The following is a 17,634-nucleotide window of genomic DNA, read 5'->3' on the forward strand; positions in this document are numbered from 1 at the left end:
AAAATTAAAAACATAAAAGAGTTAGGTTGCACTATAATTTTCTTATCTTCAATCGAAAATTGTTATATATTAATGGAAAAAAATTTCCTTGACTCTCAAGTTGACTAATATGGATTTTACTAGTTAATAGATATTTGTGTGAAATAATGTTTAAAGAAAAAAAATAAGAAATAAGAAAAGTCCAACATCTCCCACACTTAACTTCATTCAAGCAACTAGCAATACTTTAAAATGTATTTTATCCTCTCTTACACATTCATCTTAATCATCTAAAGTGACTTTAATGTCCATTAATTACTAGTAGGGCTTATAGTTTTATTTGCATTATATTACACCTTCCATGCGTCATCTTCTTACAAGTTATCATAGTTATCGTGAACCTAATCAAGCCCTTGAAGATACCCTTTACCTTTGGTTTTAAGAGCCATTGTCTTAACCACAAATCATATAATCCACCTTTCTCCAGATACAACATCAAGGAGTTGAAGTACTTAAGACAACATAACATCCACCTAGGGCCTTTATCTAGGTATTTCATCGAGTGACCAACAACCTTCTTTCTCTAGTAACCTTTTGTTCGCAATGTATCTTTTCATGCCCCGTTGTGACTTTACCAACAAAGTATGGTTGTCAATTTAGAATTATTTATGCCTTTGCGAACAAATTAAGCAACGGTAACACCCTCCTCCCACATCTACACAAGCAACCAGCCAGACAGGGTAAACATGCGACGCGAATCCACCATGATATGATTCGGCATCCTAAGTCACGTTAAGGAAGTGGAACCGACAGAAACACACCATATAGATATTCAACATCAGCATTAGGACCCTCAGGAACCAATCCAACCTTTTTGCCCCTAGGTCCAACTTAGTTTTTGGACCACTTGACCTCTAGACGCTCTCATGCTATGGGCATGCTAGCGTTTAGGGACCTCTAGATGCTTTCACAAGCCTGCAAGCTAGCATCCAAGGACCATTTTGCTCAGTTCTATGACAATGTCCCCATGATTTAAGCCACATTTTCAGGCCCATAGCCCAGGTCACTGCCCAAAATTGAATGGCACCTTCATAACAGTAAGATAACATGGAAATAACAGTACTAATACAATTACTTGAATAAGACCTTGACTGGACCCCTACTAGCCATGACTGACATTTCATCAAACATATCACGAATATGTAATATAAAGGTGTAAATAACAGATCTGAGCATAGGGGTCTCACACTTATTTGAGATTCGCCATGAGGCATTACTTCCTTATCACTTTAGTTGCAGTTTCATCCATTAAGCCGTAAGATCATTGTTCATTCATATACAAGCAAAATCATGATGGGAGCCATACATAGCCACTATCATAATCCATATTCATAACCAGCATAATAATAATAGAAATACCAAGGATACAATAGCCATAGAATCCACATATAAATCAGTATAATACTCATGAGATAACAAGGAGAAATAACCTCATATTGATGATGCAAAAGCCAACTTAGTATGGGACTACCATGTTCCACCCGATCGTAGAATGGCTGAGCCAAATCTATCTTCATCTATTCACCCCCGTGCCATATTCCAAGCATGAATGTGGGATCTCATAAAACACATCAATCCAAAACCATCCAGAGCTTCAAGAGGCTAACCACCTCAACCCATCAAACAGTGATTCCACCTCAAGGTCAGACATCACAAAACTATCATCAGATTGGTCTCTACCCAAGCCTTTCAAGGTTCCAAAGAATTTGTTCCAACTCGGCTTCTAGGACTAGTAACTCAACCCACGGCTGCTGCTGGGCTCCAGAGTGTTTGTCCAACCAAGGCTCTAGGACTAGTAACTCAACCCATAGATGTTTTCGAACTCCAGAGCGTTTGTCCAACCAAGGCTCCAGGACCAATAACTCAACCAGGGTCATTATAGGACTTCCAGAGCGTTTGTCCAACCAAGGCTCCACGAACTAGTAACTCAACCCACACTAAGGAAACATGAGAACTAACCATAAAACAAAGCAAATTAACCCACAACACCATGGTTATCCAGGGAATGGCAAGGCCATAAAAATCCACTGTCAATCTAGGAAATGCTCCATGCCAATGACAGATCATAACTAAGAAACCACATGCAGGTGCCATGCGTGCTGAAAATAGTGAGGAAAACATACATGCAACTTGATACCTGCAAGCAAAACTCGTTGTAGTTGTTGATCCTAATGTCCTCTTGGGCTTTCTTGCTTTGCATTTGCCTTCTTGCTCCAAAAATCCAAGTATGCCACACACTCCAATAGTGCTCCAAGAAAAATCTAAGTGTCCAAGAGTATGAGAGAGAGAATAATGAGAGAGAACTCCAAAGTTGAACTCACCAAGCTTACATTGACCAAGCCTGCCCATTGATCCTCAAAAGCATTTTTATTAATGAGGACTCTATTTTCTTCATTTTCCATTATTTTCCTTCAATTTCCTCCTCACATGCAACCTGTGACCTTTCACCTTCATTTTCTCCTAATTTCCATTATTTTCTTAAATAAAATGTCAATAAATGCCTCATGCATTTTTAATGCCTTTGCCAATTTCTGTAGCCAGAATAAACTGAATGAACACCCACTAGGATGTTTTTCCCACCACTCGTCTTGGAATACGTGTCCCATGATCATGGCCTTATATATTTTTACGTGAGTTTTTAACCAGGGTTGTTATAGAACCCTCCCCCTTGGGGGAACACCATCCTCAGTGTTCAATGACACCTATAACCAGCAAGACTGTTGAAAACAAAACATACTACCCATGGAGCTTTATAATACAACTCGTTGCAGTATTTACAATGGCCATTACTGAAACATGACAATCATATCGTTTATTAGAGCTTTATAATACAACTCATTACGATATTTACAATATTAACCACATATACTTAAGCACATTTGCTTTAACAAGCAAATAACCATACTATCTATGGAGCTTTATAAATCCAACTCGATACAGTATTTACAATAATACACACATATACACATATGCACATTTGCTCAACCAGCAAATAAAAGGATACGATGCCTGCATCCACAACAAGGGAATCCAGAGGCTCACACCTCCACCCTCAAAGTAATACTAGGATTCACCTCCTTCCTAGGAAGTCTAAAATCCACTGCCAAAGTCAAATCTACATCCAATGTCCAATGCGATAATCGAGCGCCACGTGTCCTCTCAGTGAACAGTTACCGACTCATTATTCCAGGGAACACTCCCAATGTGCATTTGATTATGTCTGGCAATGTTAATGACCAAAACAAATATATCCCCGCCCTTTCCTTCTCTGCTACACATTACCTTGGGCAATCCGGTCACCCCTTCTGTGCAGTCACTCGTCTTCCAAGTTCTGCTAGCACCCCCATCCTGGGAATTCCATCCCTTGGCAAGGATTCCTGACATCGAAAGATACAAAAACCAAGGCATATCCTTGCCTTAAAACCATCATATTGGTCATAGCATGGTTATGGCAATCAACAGACAATATTGGGTACCAGTGTCCCACAATGGCCCTGCTCCTGAATGCTTTACCAGCATATTGTTGCTTGCTCCAATTCCTTTCATTGTTGCTGCTAATTCTTGTAGTCAATTTCAACCACCCAACCGGGAATTTTCGTGCTTCCTGTACCAAAAACATATCTTCCATTATATTTAAAATAATTGAAATGAATTCACATCATACCTCATTGCTAGCTCGTCAATAAGGTACACTTGCCATTATGTTTGCTTCATGTCACAACAAGTCAAACTAGCATCTTTGACCAAATCATCATGTATAAACATATCACATCATGTTAGTTCAAAACACAACCATTATAAATCACATGTAACCATCATAAACCATAATCATAGATCACATCTAATCATCACAAACCAGAATCATAAATCGCGTGCATAATAAAATTGAAATAAAATACTAGTACTTATCCTTCAATCAATCCTTAGCTTCTACCTTTGTCCTTATTTCATCAGATCAATTGCTACACCTAACAAACACTGAGTGCCTTCTCCTTAACCATGTTCACATGCACATAGTGTGCATCACACATATACAACCACACACGACATACAACACCATGCAATACATGCACCTACACCTGACATACAACTCATACACCTACACCCAGTGTACGACACAACACATGCATACTCCTACATCTAGTGTACAACACAATACACATATGTACATAGAGTACAACATAATGAATACACATGACACTATGCCACAACTACACAATGAACATACAAAGTACCGCATGCTCGTAACACAACATGTATGGCATGCACACAATACGACATGTATACCAGTACCATATGTACAACATGTACATAGTACCACCTGTACAAAGCACCACCCACACAACGTGTGCACAACATCACATGTACATGGTACCACCCGCATAATGTGTAGAAAACACCACATGTACAACATGTACACAAAGCTAGACGTACACAACACCACTTGCACACAACACCGCATGTACAACATGTACACAATACCACATGGTCACGGCACCACTTGTACAATCACGTACACAACATCATATGTACATAGCACCACTTGTACAACATGCACACAACACAATATGTACATAGCATTGCATATACAACATGTACATAGCACCCTATGTACACAACAATGCATATCCAACATAAGCACAACACCATGTGCACACAACACCACATATCCATCATGTTCATAGTACAATATGTACACAACACCACATATCAAACATGTACATAGCACCATCTATACCTAGCACTGCATATGCAACATTCACACAACACTATATGTACCACCTTGTACATAATCATTGTATAAACAACACATACACACACTATATATACACAACACCACATGTGCACAATATCACATATTTAACATGTACAACATATGCACAATTGTAGTACCACACATCCAAAACCACACTATCTCTACCAAGAAACCTTGCTTCCAGTATCTTATCCATGCTTGTCCCAGCTTGCCACAGACTACACTGCTTTCATTTCGTTGATGTATGCCTTAGAGTTACATGTCATAACATAAACATAGGCACAATACAAGCATATAATATCAATTCATATCCACAGGATATTGACCTCATATATTCGTCATGACTGCTCTTGGCACTGGATTCCCATAAGACCAGGAACCTCATCATGTCTTTCAGCTACATAAGCAATCATTCCTCCACAAGAATAATCCCTGACAACCCTGTCGAATAGTGACATAGATACATAGATACATAGATACATAGATACATAACAATAAACATTAGCATAAAACAATCATGATCATGTCATAAAACGACATACATACGTGCACACACACACACACACATATATATACAATATCATAAAAACAATCATGATCCATGATGACCCTATTAGACATGACATATATACATACATACATGTATACATAAAACATCAACATAAAACGATCATGATCCCTGATGACTCTGTCAGATAACAACGTACATACATACATGTATGCATATAAACATTAGCATAAAGCAACCATTATCACAACATAATTACTAGATATCAAGGTCAAGGTTAAGTGAACTTCCTTTATTCATGCAACACATGCGCAACATCGAGAATAGTAGTTCCCAACATAGCCAAGGCACATGATGCCTCAAATCCATTCACCTTACCTTTCTTGATTACCTTTCCCATGATTGTCCTTCCATCATTCATTTACACCAATGGACCCAACCAGTCCAACTAGTTGTCAGACTCTTGCCTTCAACTGCCCTTATACATGCACTAACTTCATCTAAGTCTTACATTGCTTGTTGGGTTCCACAGAACTCTCCAAGGGCTCCATTAACTTTCCTATTTCCCAACCAATTCCCAAGACTCTCAAACATAAAAGGCAAGAAAAATGCAAACAAGAAGAAAACCATGAAAATCAAAACCAATACGATACCACTAACAAAGTGGTATGTGTAGAAATTCTCACTCTAGATTAAACTAATTATGCAATGTACTAAAGAAAAATACTTAATCTACTTCTACAATCAAACTTGTGGAAGCTTAATCGATATTGAGCAAGATCAAACATAACACATATAATAGAGAAGAAGATTCAATCACACATGAAACACAGAAGAATACTCTAGGGAAAGCCTCAGCTAAAAACCTCGCTATATGTATTATCATACAAGTGGAAATATCTTAGGATTACACAAAGCTTTAGCTCACAAGCTATCCACCTCTCAATACAATCCCTCATTGCTACTCATAGACAAAATAGACAACACATGTGCCTTCCTTCAGTCCTCCAAGCCTCCTATTTCCTTGCGCAGTTTCTCCGGGGTCCTCCAGCTGCAACCTGTGTGATTCTCACCTCACGCACAACACTGACCTCTGAAATAACTACGCAATCCTAAAGGAGTTAATTCCTTCTGCATGGATGAGTTTCCTTTATAGGAAAATTCCTCCAACTGATAGTACAATGTCCTTGTGTTTAATCTCAACTGGGTTTTTCTTTGAATTGACATGCATTGGTTATTTATGAGAGAATATTCAGTTATCTGGAGAACACTAGTTGCATGCATGCATGCATTAACCGACTGAACTCACAATTAGTTCCTCCAACTGTTTGGAACTAATTTAAATGGACTTAACTCAGTTAACTGAGCTAACTAATTACAACTCAAATACAACTCATCCTTATCTCCTTAATTAAGGGATAACTTCCTCAATCAAAGGGATAATTGTTGCATGTCTTCACAAAGACTTCATGTTTGATTTTATCCAACTAATTAACTCAAGATGAATTAATTAATTATTTTTCAAACAACTAGTGAGACTAAATTCGAATTTTAATTCTCAATTTTGATTCAAGGACACATCAAAATTGGAATATATCCCGAAATGCTATTTATAGCAATGCTAATTTTAGCATTTCTCTTTTTTGCTATTTCCAACAGAGTTGGAGTATATCCTGAAATGCTATTTATAGTAATGCTATTTTTAGCATTTCTTGTTGTTATTTTGAACACTCCCTCTCAAAATAAAGGCATTCAACTCGAACCCGATCCTCAACCTTTGGAATGTTTTGCATGCAACACTTCTCTCAAGTGTTGTTGCTCCAACAACTCTAGAAACACAAAAAATATCCAACCTGAATCAAAATGATGCCTCTGTCATCAAAGTCTCTGACTGTTATTGCCACTATCGACTGAAAACTCTGCACCTCTGTGCTCTTCAGTATCTAACTGCTCTAGCCTCTGTCACTTTGATTTCTGACTGCATCAATCACATTGATTCCTCCTGTTGCATCCGTGTTGTTGCTGGTCCTATCTCCCAGCATGCATTCGCACTGCACCTCCTCTCATCATGTTGCATCGTGCGTGCCCATTGCTGCACTACAACTCAGTTACTAAGAAGTAAGTAATTGATCTCCTAGTTGGGCTAGAAACACCCTCTGATGCTGAAGCTCCCTTTGCCGCTCCATCCGCATCTGTCTCTACCCACTCAGCTAGTCGTGCTACTCCTCGTCGGGGCTCCCGTAGCAAGGTCTAATCAAAGAGGTCGGGTACCTCAAGGACCTTGCCCCTATTTCAGCCTTCTTGGGACTATCTCTTCACATCGCCCCACCTCACACCTGGAGGTATGGCTGCATATGATCCTTCTGCCCACTTGGCTCAAAATTTCCCCCTACTAGAAGTCTCTACACATTCCCCAACAAGGGCCATGTAACCAGAGTACCGCCCAGGTGACCTCCTCTGTCTGCACTAAGAAGATGGCTCTCCCACATTCTCTCTCGCATCCGTCAACAATCTGTCAGCCTCCCTTGTGTGTTTCCGCCCATCTCTGGAAGACTCTGCATGAGTGGATGTCTCCACTCCTGGAACCTCTACATGTGACTGCTCCGCATCAGTCTGAGGCTCCTCCTCCTTAGGAACCAAAAGTTCCTCCTCTACATGCATCTTGAGCTCCATCTTAAGGGAAACTCGCATGGCCTTCAGCTCATCAAACTTAAGATCTCTTCTTAGCTTCTCCAGTTGTGGCTGCTCCACAACCTCCTGAAGCTGCTTCACCAATTGTGGCTCCTCCACAATTGTCTGAGACTTCTTTTGGTGCTGCACGTTGAGAGGTAATGTACTCTCCCTCTAAACCACCAAGTCTTTAACATTGGCCTTGCTCCTCAACGCTTTGCATGCATCTTGAACCTCAAGAGCATACAAGTTCTCGACTCGTGAATCGATCTACTTCACTTGTCTCGTGGTGATGTGTCGAAGGAAAACCTTTCCCTTACTGAAGACAACATCGTAGCCTTTGTCCTCCAACTTCGTGATCGATACCAAGTTCTTCTTCAGTCCTGGCACATACTTCACAGCTGTTAAGGTGATGCGAGCTCCATGCTCCCTTTGAAACACAACCATACCTTCACTTGAAACATGGTACCTTCCATCTTTGCCCATCTCTATGCGCATCTGGAGGTCCTTCTCCTCCAAGGTACTGAATAAACTCTTATCGTCGGTCATGTGGAATGAGGCTCCACTATCAAGAAACCAACCACAACCCATCATCAATGAAACCATGCATGCGATGAGGGTAAAATCCAATTCGAGCTGAGAGGCCAATGCCTCACCTTTAGATCCTTCCAAGGATCCCTTCTTGGACTTATTCAATGGACAATTAGTTGCATAATGGCTCACCTCATGACAATTAAAGCATCTCAATTTGGATTTGTCAATCTTCTTCCCTCCATGGGAAGAACTTGATTTGGGATGAGAATCCTTCTCCTTCCCTTTCCTTGCCTTACTCGCTAATGCGAAATTTTCTTCATCCTCTTTGGATGAAGAACCATCTCTAGTGCTCCTCCTGATCTCCTCCTACATCAGATCCGACCACAGTCGTTCCCAATCTGGCAGTTTCTCTCTTCCATTCACTAAGTCCTAGTAGCTATGCCAGCTCTTAGGAAGACCGAGGAGAGGAAGACTCGCCATTGCTCCTATACCATGTAGAACTTTTTCTACAAAACCTCACTCCGATACCATGTAGAAATTCTCATTGTAGATTAAACTGATTATGCAATGTACTAAAGCAAAATACTTAATCCACTTCTACAATCAAACTTGTGGAAGCTTAATCGATTTTGAGCAAGATAAAACAGAACACATATAATAGAGAAGAAGATTTAATCACACATGAAACACAAAAGAATACTCTGGGGAAAGCCTCAGCTAAAAACCCCACTATCTGTATTATCATACAAGTGGAAATATCTTAGGATTACATAAAGCTTTAGCTCACAAGCTATCCAGCTCTCAGTACAATCCCTCACTACTGCTCATAGACAGAATAGACAACACATGTGTCTTCAATCCTCCAAGCCTCCTATTTCCTTGCACAGTTTCTCCTGGGTCCTCCGGCTGTAACCTGTGTGATTCTCACCTCACACACAACACTGACCTCTGAAATAACTGCACAATCCTGAAGGAGTTAATTCCTTCTGCATGGATGAGTTTCCTTTATAGGAAAATTCCTCCAACTGATAGTACAATGTCCTTGTGTTTAATCTCAACTGGGTTTTTCTTTGAATTGACATGTATTGGTTATTTATGAGAGAATATTCAGTTATCTGGAGAGCACTAGTTGCATGCATGCATGCATTAACTGATTGAACTCACAATTAGTTCCTCCAACTGTTTGGAACTAATTTAATTGGACTTAACTCAGTTAACTGAGCTAACTAATTACAACTCAAATACAACTCATCCTTATCTCCTTAATTAAGGGATAACTTCCTCAATCAAAGGGATAACTGTTGCATGTCTTCACAAAGACTTCATGTTTGATTTTCTCCAACTAATTAACTCAAGATGAATTAATTAATTATTTTTCAAATAGCTAGTGAGACTAAATTCGAATTTTAATTCTCAATTTTGATTCAAGGACAAATCAAAATTGGAATATATCTCGAAATGATATTTATAGCATTTCTATTTTTTGTTATTTCCATAAGAGTTGGAGTATATCCTGAAATGCTAGTTATAACAATGTTATTTTTAGCATTTCTTGTTGCTATTTTCAATAGTATGGCCATACACTAGACATAAACAAAGTTGCAAATCAAACTCAACAAATCACCAAAAGACCAAAAGCACAAGACTACTAACAGACACCATGACTCAATCCCCATGGCTCCCAAGGAAAGCTCCACCCGAGCCTTCTTCAGAATTTCATGGCAATCTCTTTGCCATGCAACTCCCTGCATTCTACTACCATAAACACATAATTGTCAATGTATAAATCAACATACTAGTTACCTTATCTTGTTGTGCCAAGCATGTTTCCTTGTAATTGAACACATCCATGCCATCTCTCAAGGGACTCCAATTCCCTTGACGAATCCATCCAGCTATAACTAGAAACTAGTTGATATACTTGTCAAGTACATGTTTATGACTATAGCACATATCTGCATGATGTCAGACAAAATCAAGGTTAAGAAGACTTCCTGTATGCAAAGCACTCATTCGTTTGGAATTAGGGTTTCCAAACATAATCAAAGGAATTCTTCCGCAATTCCTTTCTTTTACCTTTTTACCTTGTTGGAATCGAGGCTTACTATGTGTTGTCACATCACCTAATTGTTAGTTATATAAACACATCAACTATTACCTTGTCATGCTAATACCAAGCATGTTTCTTGCAACTCTTCACACATGTCAACCACACGTTCCAAATATCAAGACAATCATATCTATCAATTTGAAATCAACCTTTACCAATACTAACAATCATGTCATAATCCATAGTCAACTCATAGTCATTAGATGTAATGCTACCACTGTCACCTATTACACTCAATTACATATCGACTGTCTCAACACATGTGTTAGTACAATCATCTTAAAACAAGATCGTTTCTTCATGCAATCTTACAAACACATACACATATCATGCAATTAATCAAACATTCAAATAAACTATAAACATACCATGTTAAATAAGTCAACTAGACGACATAATAGACAACAAACACTCAAACACCAAATGGACGACATCATCAATCAGTCAAGCACCAATTATATGACATAAGCAAATGCATACCTTAATATATCTCAGGGGAGGCTATCTTGTCTGCACAATCAAGTTGGATTATCACGATATAACTTCACAACATATCAACTCAACCCCAAATAAGGTCATGATATTCATAATAGTCACTAGATAACATGTCCACATCATAAGCTCATAACATTTATCATTCATACATAATAATCACATTTGCACAGTCAGTCTATATTAGTATGACATAATATCACAACATATTAACCCATACTTGAATGTCATAACACTAACCATTTGCATAGACCAATCGAACTTAATATGATATATATAACATCAAGATATTAATGTAATAACCCTAATCATCAGGTTACTAGCATATAACAACAACAAGTTATATATCATGTTCATCAACAACATATAACATAATCGTCAAGTTATCTAACATACAAAACAATAGCAATGCATACAACTACAAGTTACTATCACTTATGTGTTGAAGAAAGTGTAACTAGGTTTGGTATTTACAAAATGTAATTTTGATCTTTGTACTTGTCAAGAAAAAGAAATATTATTTTTGTAAATTATAAGAATGAGTTTCTTGCTCATTCCATAGGTCTAGGAAAGTCAAAGAGTCAAAGACATGTAAGGATCTCTTCATGAGCCTATGTAAAATGTATACAAGTCTAGAACAACCCTCCAAGACAAGCATAATCCTCCAAATACAAGCACGAAGAAGACTGTCTACAAAATGATGAAGAGATCAGTTAAGTCAGCTCAAAGAATATACAAATGACATGTCGGCTCAATAAAAGAGACACATCAGTTCACATTGACATGTCAACTTATTATGGAGGCATAACACCTATAAATAGGCGGCTAGAGTTACCACAAAAAATCAGAATTTTGGATAAGTATCTTTGTAACTTCGGAGGTACAGGAACTCGGATTTTGGATGGGTACAAGACTGTCTATCTTCGCATAAGGCTCAGACTTTGGATGGCATTAATGTAGCTTTAGATGGGTGCTACAAAAATAGTAACATTCTCGGCATAAGTATGATGATAAGGGCTTCGATGCAAGAGGGGAACACTCTGTCTCATCATTCTAGATAGTATCATCTTGGTATAGCAGTGATGACAAGAATCTCAGGGATCCACATCAGTCTACACAGTCTTAGCATAATTCAGATGAAGAAGGTCCTATAGTAACACTCTCTACAGTCATGATCTTAAGCTTAGATATGATCTCAATGGAGACTCTGTCACAAGGTTATGATCACAACGAAGGAGCAGCTATGGTGAAACAATCATGACCTCGGTGGGCCTAGGTGCAAACCTTAAGAAGATCTCAGTGGTACAGTTAAGACTTCGATGAAAGTGCAAAGATGTTGCAACAATAGTGAAGATCTTGATGATGACCTCAGAGGTGCAGTAATGATGACGATCTCAGCAGTGACAAAGAAGAGGATTGGTGTCTTGGTCTTGGAGTGGCTCAGTAATTCTAGGGTCATGGTCTTGGTGTTCGTCAATTGAAATCTTTATAAGAAGAATTATGTGTAGGTTTTCCTCTATAAGGGGGAGAGGTTTTGGCCCTGGAAAAATGCCAACATCTTGTGTTCTTATCTCTTTGTTTTTGGTAGCTATTTGATGAAATAAGAAACACACACTCTAATAATGTCAAAGAGAAGACTGTGCTAATAAGAAAATTAAAATGCCTCACAAATAGTTATCATGCTAAGAAGAATCTCATTAAATCAATGCCCTAGATTCTTCAACATGATGACTATCTGACATATGTGCATATGACGACATTAATCAACTAGCATCTATCATGTATGTAACCATAACATAAATAGAATGAAAGACATACACATAACCATAATGCATATAACAATCCATTAACTAACATACCTGCATGCCAAACATACAATACATGTATGATGATCTACTCTTACCCCAAAGTCTAATGTTGCAACCTCATTCTGATGATTTGCATCTCCTACTCTATCTTAGCCAACACATTAACATCATAACATATCGATATCATCATGAAGACCTAATTGCATACACGACCTCACAATGTGTGTCTGACCTACCATACATGCATAACCATAACCATGACATTGCATGCATAACAACATATAGACATCGACACACATAACAAATGCATATGCAACCATACACTCATGATGACACATCCCACAACAACACCATTAACCTTCACATAGCAACATCGCTACAACCATGATCAACACCATGCAAATGCAACAAGCACATGGACTACAAGCATAAGGAACACATATGCAATCAAGATGAATGCATGAACAACACACCACCCAACCAATCCGAGGGGTGAACTATGCTCTAATACCACTCTGTAACACCCTCCTCCCACATCTACCCAAGCAATTGTCCAGCTGGGGTAAACATGCAACGAGAGGCCATTATGATATGATTCGACCTCCTAAGTCACATCAAGGAAGTGGAACTGACGGAAACACGCCATACAAGCATTCAACATCAGCATTAGGACCCTTAAGAACCAATCTAAACTTTCTTCCAACCAACCTGTGGGTCCCACTGAGCTTTTGGACCACTTGACCTATGGACACTCTCATGCTATGGGCATGCCAGCGTCCAGGGACCTCTGGATGCTCTCACAGGCCTGTAAGCCGGTGTCTAGGGACTATTTTGCTCAGTTATGTGCCAATGTCCCTGGGATTTAAGCCACATTTTCAGGCCCAGAGCCTAGGTCACTGCCCAGAATTGAATGACACCTTCAGAACAGTAAGATAACATGGAAATAATAGTACTAATGCAATTACTTGAATAAGACCTTGACTAGACCCCTACTAGCCATGATAGGCATTTCGTCAAACATATCACGAATATGTAATATATAGGTGTAAATAACAGATCCAAGCATAGCGGTCTCATTCTTATCTGGGATTCACTATGAGACATTGTTTCCTTATCACTTTAGCTGCAGTTTCATCCATTAAGCCATAGATACATTGTTCATTCATATACAAGTAAAAACATGATGGGAGCCATACATAGCCACTGTCATAATACATATTCATAACCAACATAATAACAATAGAAATACCAAGGATACAATAGCCATAGAATCCACATATAAACCAGTATAATACTCATGAGATAACAAGGAGAAATAACCTCATATTAATGATGCAAAAGCCAACTCGGTATGGGACTACCACGTTCCACCCGACCATAGAATAGCTGAGTCAAATCTCTCTTCAACCATTCACCCCCGTGCCATATTCCAAGCATGAATGTGGGATCTCATAAAACACATACCATCCAGATCTTCCAAAGGCCAACCACCTCAACCCATCAAACAATGATTCCACCTCACAGCTAGACATCACAAAACCATCATCAGATTGGTCTCTACCCAAGCCTTCCAGGGCTCCAAAGCGTTTGTTCCAACCCAGCTGCCAGGACTAGTAACTTAATCATGGTTGTTGTCCTACTTCAGAGCGTTTGTCCAACCAAGGCTCCAGGACTAGTAACTCAACCCACAACTGCTGTCAGGCTCCAGAGCGTTTGTCCAACCAAGGTTCCAGGACTAGTATCTCAACCCACCAAGGGCTCTAGAGCATTTGTCCAACCAAGGCTCTAGGACTAGTAACTCAACCCAAGCTATTACAGGGTTTCCAGAGCATTTTTCCAACCAAGTATCCAGGACTAATAACTCAACCCAAGCCATTATAGGGCTTCCAAAGCGTTTTTCCAACCAAGGCTCCAGGAACTAGTAAATCAACCCAAGCTAAGGAAACATGATAACCAACCAAAAAATAAAGAAAATGAACCCACAACACCATGACTATCTAGGAAATGGCAAGGCTAGACAAATCCACTGTCAATCCAGGCAATCCTCCATGTTAATGATAGATCATAACCAAGAAACCACATGCAAGTGCCATGCATGCCAAAACTAGTGAGGAAAACATACATGCAACTCGGTACATGCAAGCAAAAGTCGTTGTAGCTGCTGATCCTGATGTCCTCTTACACTTTCTTGCTCCAAAAATCCGAGTATGCCACACTCTCCATGAGTGCTCCAAGAAAACTCTAAGTGTCCAAGAGTATGTGAGAGAGAATAATGAGAGAGAGAGCTCCAAAATTGAATTGACAAAGCTTACATTGACCAAGCTTGCCCACTGATCCTCATAAGCCTTTTTATTAATGAGGCACATTATTTTTCTTCAATTTCCTCCTCACATGCAACCTATGACCTTTCACCTTCCTTTTCTCCTAATTTCCATTATTTTCATAAATAAAATGCCAATAAATGCCTCGTGCCTTTTTAATGCCTTTGCCATAATAAACCGAATGAACACCCACTAGGATGTTTTGCCCACCATTGAGCTTGGAATACGTGTCCCATGACCGTGACCTTATATATTTTCACATGAGTTTTTAACAGGGTTGTTACAACAACTTACCATCTCTCGCCTTTAATAATGAATATGTTGTAGGAATCCTCCCCAATGGTGTAGTGATGGGTTGAAGGGTCGATTAGAGTACTAATAGTGGAGGTCATTTAATGTAGGGTGGACTAGGTCCACTATTTTTGTTATTATTAAATTAAGCTCATGATGGTAATTAGTATGGAATAAATGTAATGTGACCTCATTAATGAAGGTCCATTGAGTAATTAGCATGGCGTGTAGTCTAATTAATAGACAAAATAACCCTTTTCTGAGCACTTTTCTTATTAAGTTTGCCTAAAATCTCGTAAAAAAAATTAAAAATCACAAGTTGAAGTTGTTTAATTTGCAAAGTTCGACTGCTTTGGGGTATTTTAGGGTGTTGAATCTATTAATGCATTCAAAAATGCATTTTAAACAACATGAAATCACAATCTTGCTTGAAATTGTATTGTGATATTCTGATCAATAAATCCATTTCATCTATTAGTTAGATTGTGCCATTAGCATGGGGTTGTGTTAAGGTTTCCTAGATAGATATATAAGGGTATAATCCTCCTCATGGAAAATGTATTGAAGTATATTGCATTGGAACTTAGGTTATTAGGAGGCGGCTCTCTCGAAGAGGCAAATGAGCAATAGTTGATTATCTTCATAAAAGGATCAATATATAATATTACTCTACCTTTAAGATAGTTTGATAAATAAAGCATGAGAATCATTTATATCTTATTTGTGATTCAGTTTTAAACATTGAGAATTATAATACATTTTTTCAAAAATAAAAGGATAAATAAAAATCCATAATCATTTCAATGTCCAAATAATTTCAAGTACAATGCAAACCTAAGAAAAAAAAGTAATATAAGCTCGTATATCTTCAAAATCCCTTGTTCCATCCATGAAAATATGTATTTGCAATAAATTACAACGAATAAACTGCCTTCATCTATACCTTAATAATGCAACCCAATATTTATCACCATCGTAATTTATTGTAAAGCACAATTCACAGTCTAAAGAGTTCCCTCTAATAAAATGTGAACTCCATTTTAATACTATGAACATAATTTTGAAAACACAATAACAATACACCCATTGAATATGTTACTTTCTACGTAGATCATTCTTCTTCCATCCAATAAATAGGTTGGCCCTAGCCTAAGCTCATCCTAGTCACAAAAAAAACAATGGCGACGCACCTTGCATGAGCATCATCGATGCTATAATGAATTTTGGAGTGCATGTAAGTTGTCACATATCCATTTCCCTTAATGACTTATAGAGGTTACAACGCACCCAAAATTTTATTTTTATTTTTACTAGCCTAAGAATAATATATGATACCAATTTGTCACGTACCCCTACCAAATTTATCCTAATCACACTTGCAAAAACCTGATTTTAATCTCTCATACATTTTGTCAAACACTTTATATGTAAACCTTTCTTCAAATACTTTGTATACAACCAATTAAGTAGTATTTTTCTTCTAGACATTTTCTCAAACATTTTTTATGAAATCAAATAAGAAACATTGCTCTAATTCCACGTGTAACATATTAACTGAAATATACCACCCAATCATGCAACTTTTGATTTTTGTCAAGTTGAGGTATTTTAAGAAATAGTTTGTATTCAAATTGTAATAAAATGCCTTTAACACATTTCTTCAAATTTTTTGCATGCAACTAGGCATATATCAACTACAATAGTACTATCATACAACTATACTATCTCGATCCACAAGATGTCATTTTCATTGGGGCATTTCATCAAACAATTTCTATGCAATGAATCATTAAACAATTTAGGCATTTCTTCAAACGCTTTGCATGCAAACTAATATAGAAACTTCCTTAGGGTATATCTCCTAAATTATAACAGCCTAAGCTGTAAAAATTGAATCAGATGATCAGTGGGATGTTCCATCACTATGGTCCAAGTTCTAGCCTCTAGAACGTCCAAGAGGAAAAATTATAGAATAAATGACAACACGACTCATTGTGATGCATGATTTTAGGAGCATCAAAGAAGCTCAACTTCCTCTGATCATATATACTAAAATATCGTGATCCAAGATTTGAAATTTCAACCAGATGATCAATAGGATTTCC

This window comes from Pinus tabuliformis, chromosome 9, assembly GCF_031772625.1.
Source record: "Pinus tabuliformis cultivar Carrire ecotype Pingquan chromosome 9, CPIR1, whole genome shotgun sequence".
In the NCBI taxonomy this organism is placed as follows: Eukaryota; Viridiplantae; Streptophyta; class Pinopsida; order Pinales; family Pinaceae; genus Pinus; species Pinus tabuliformis.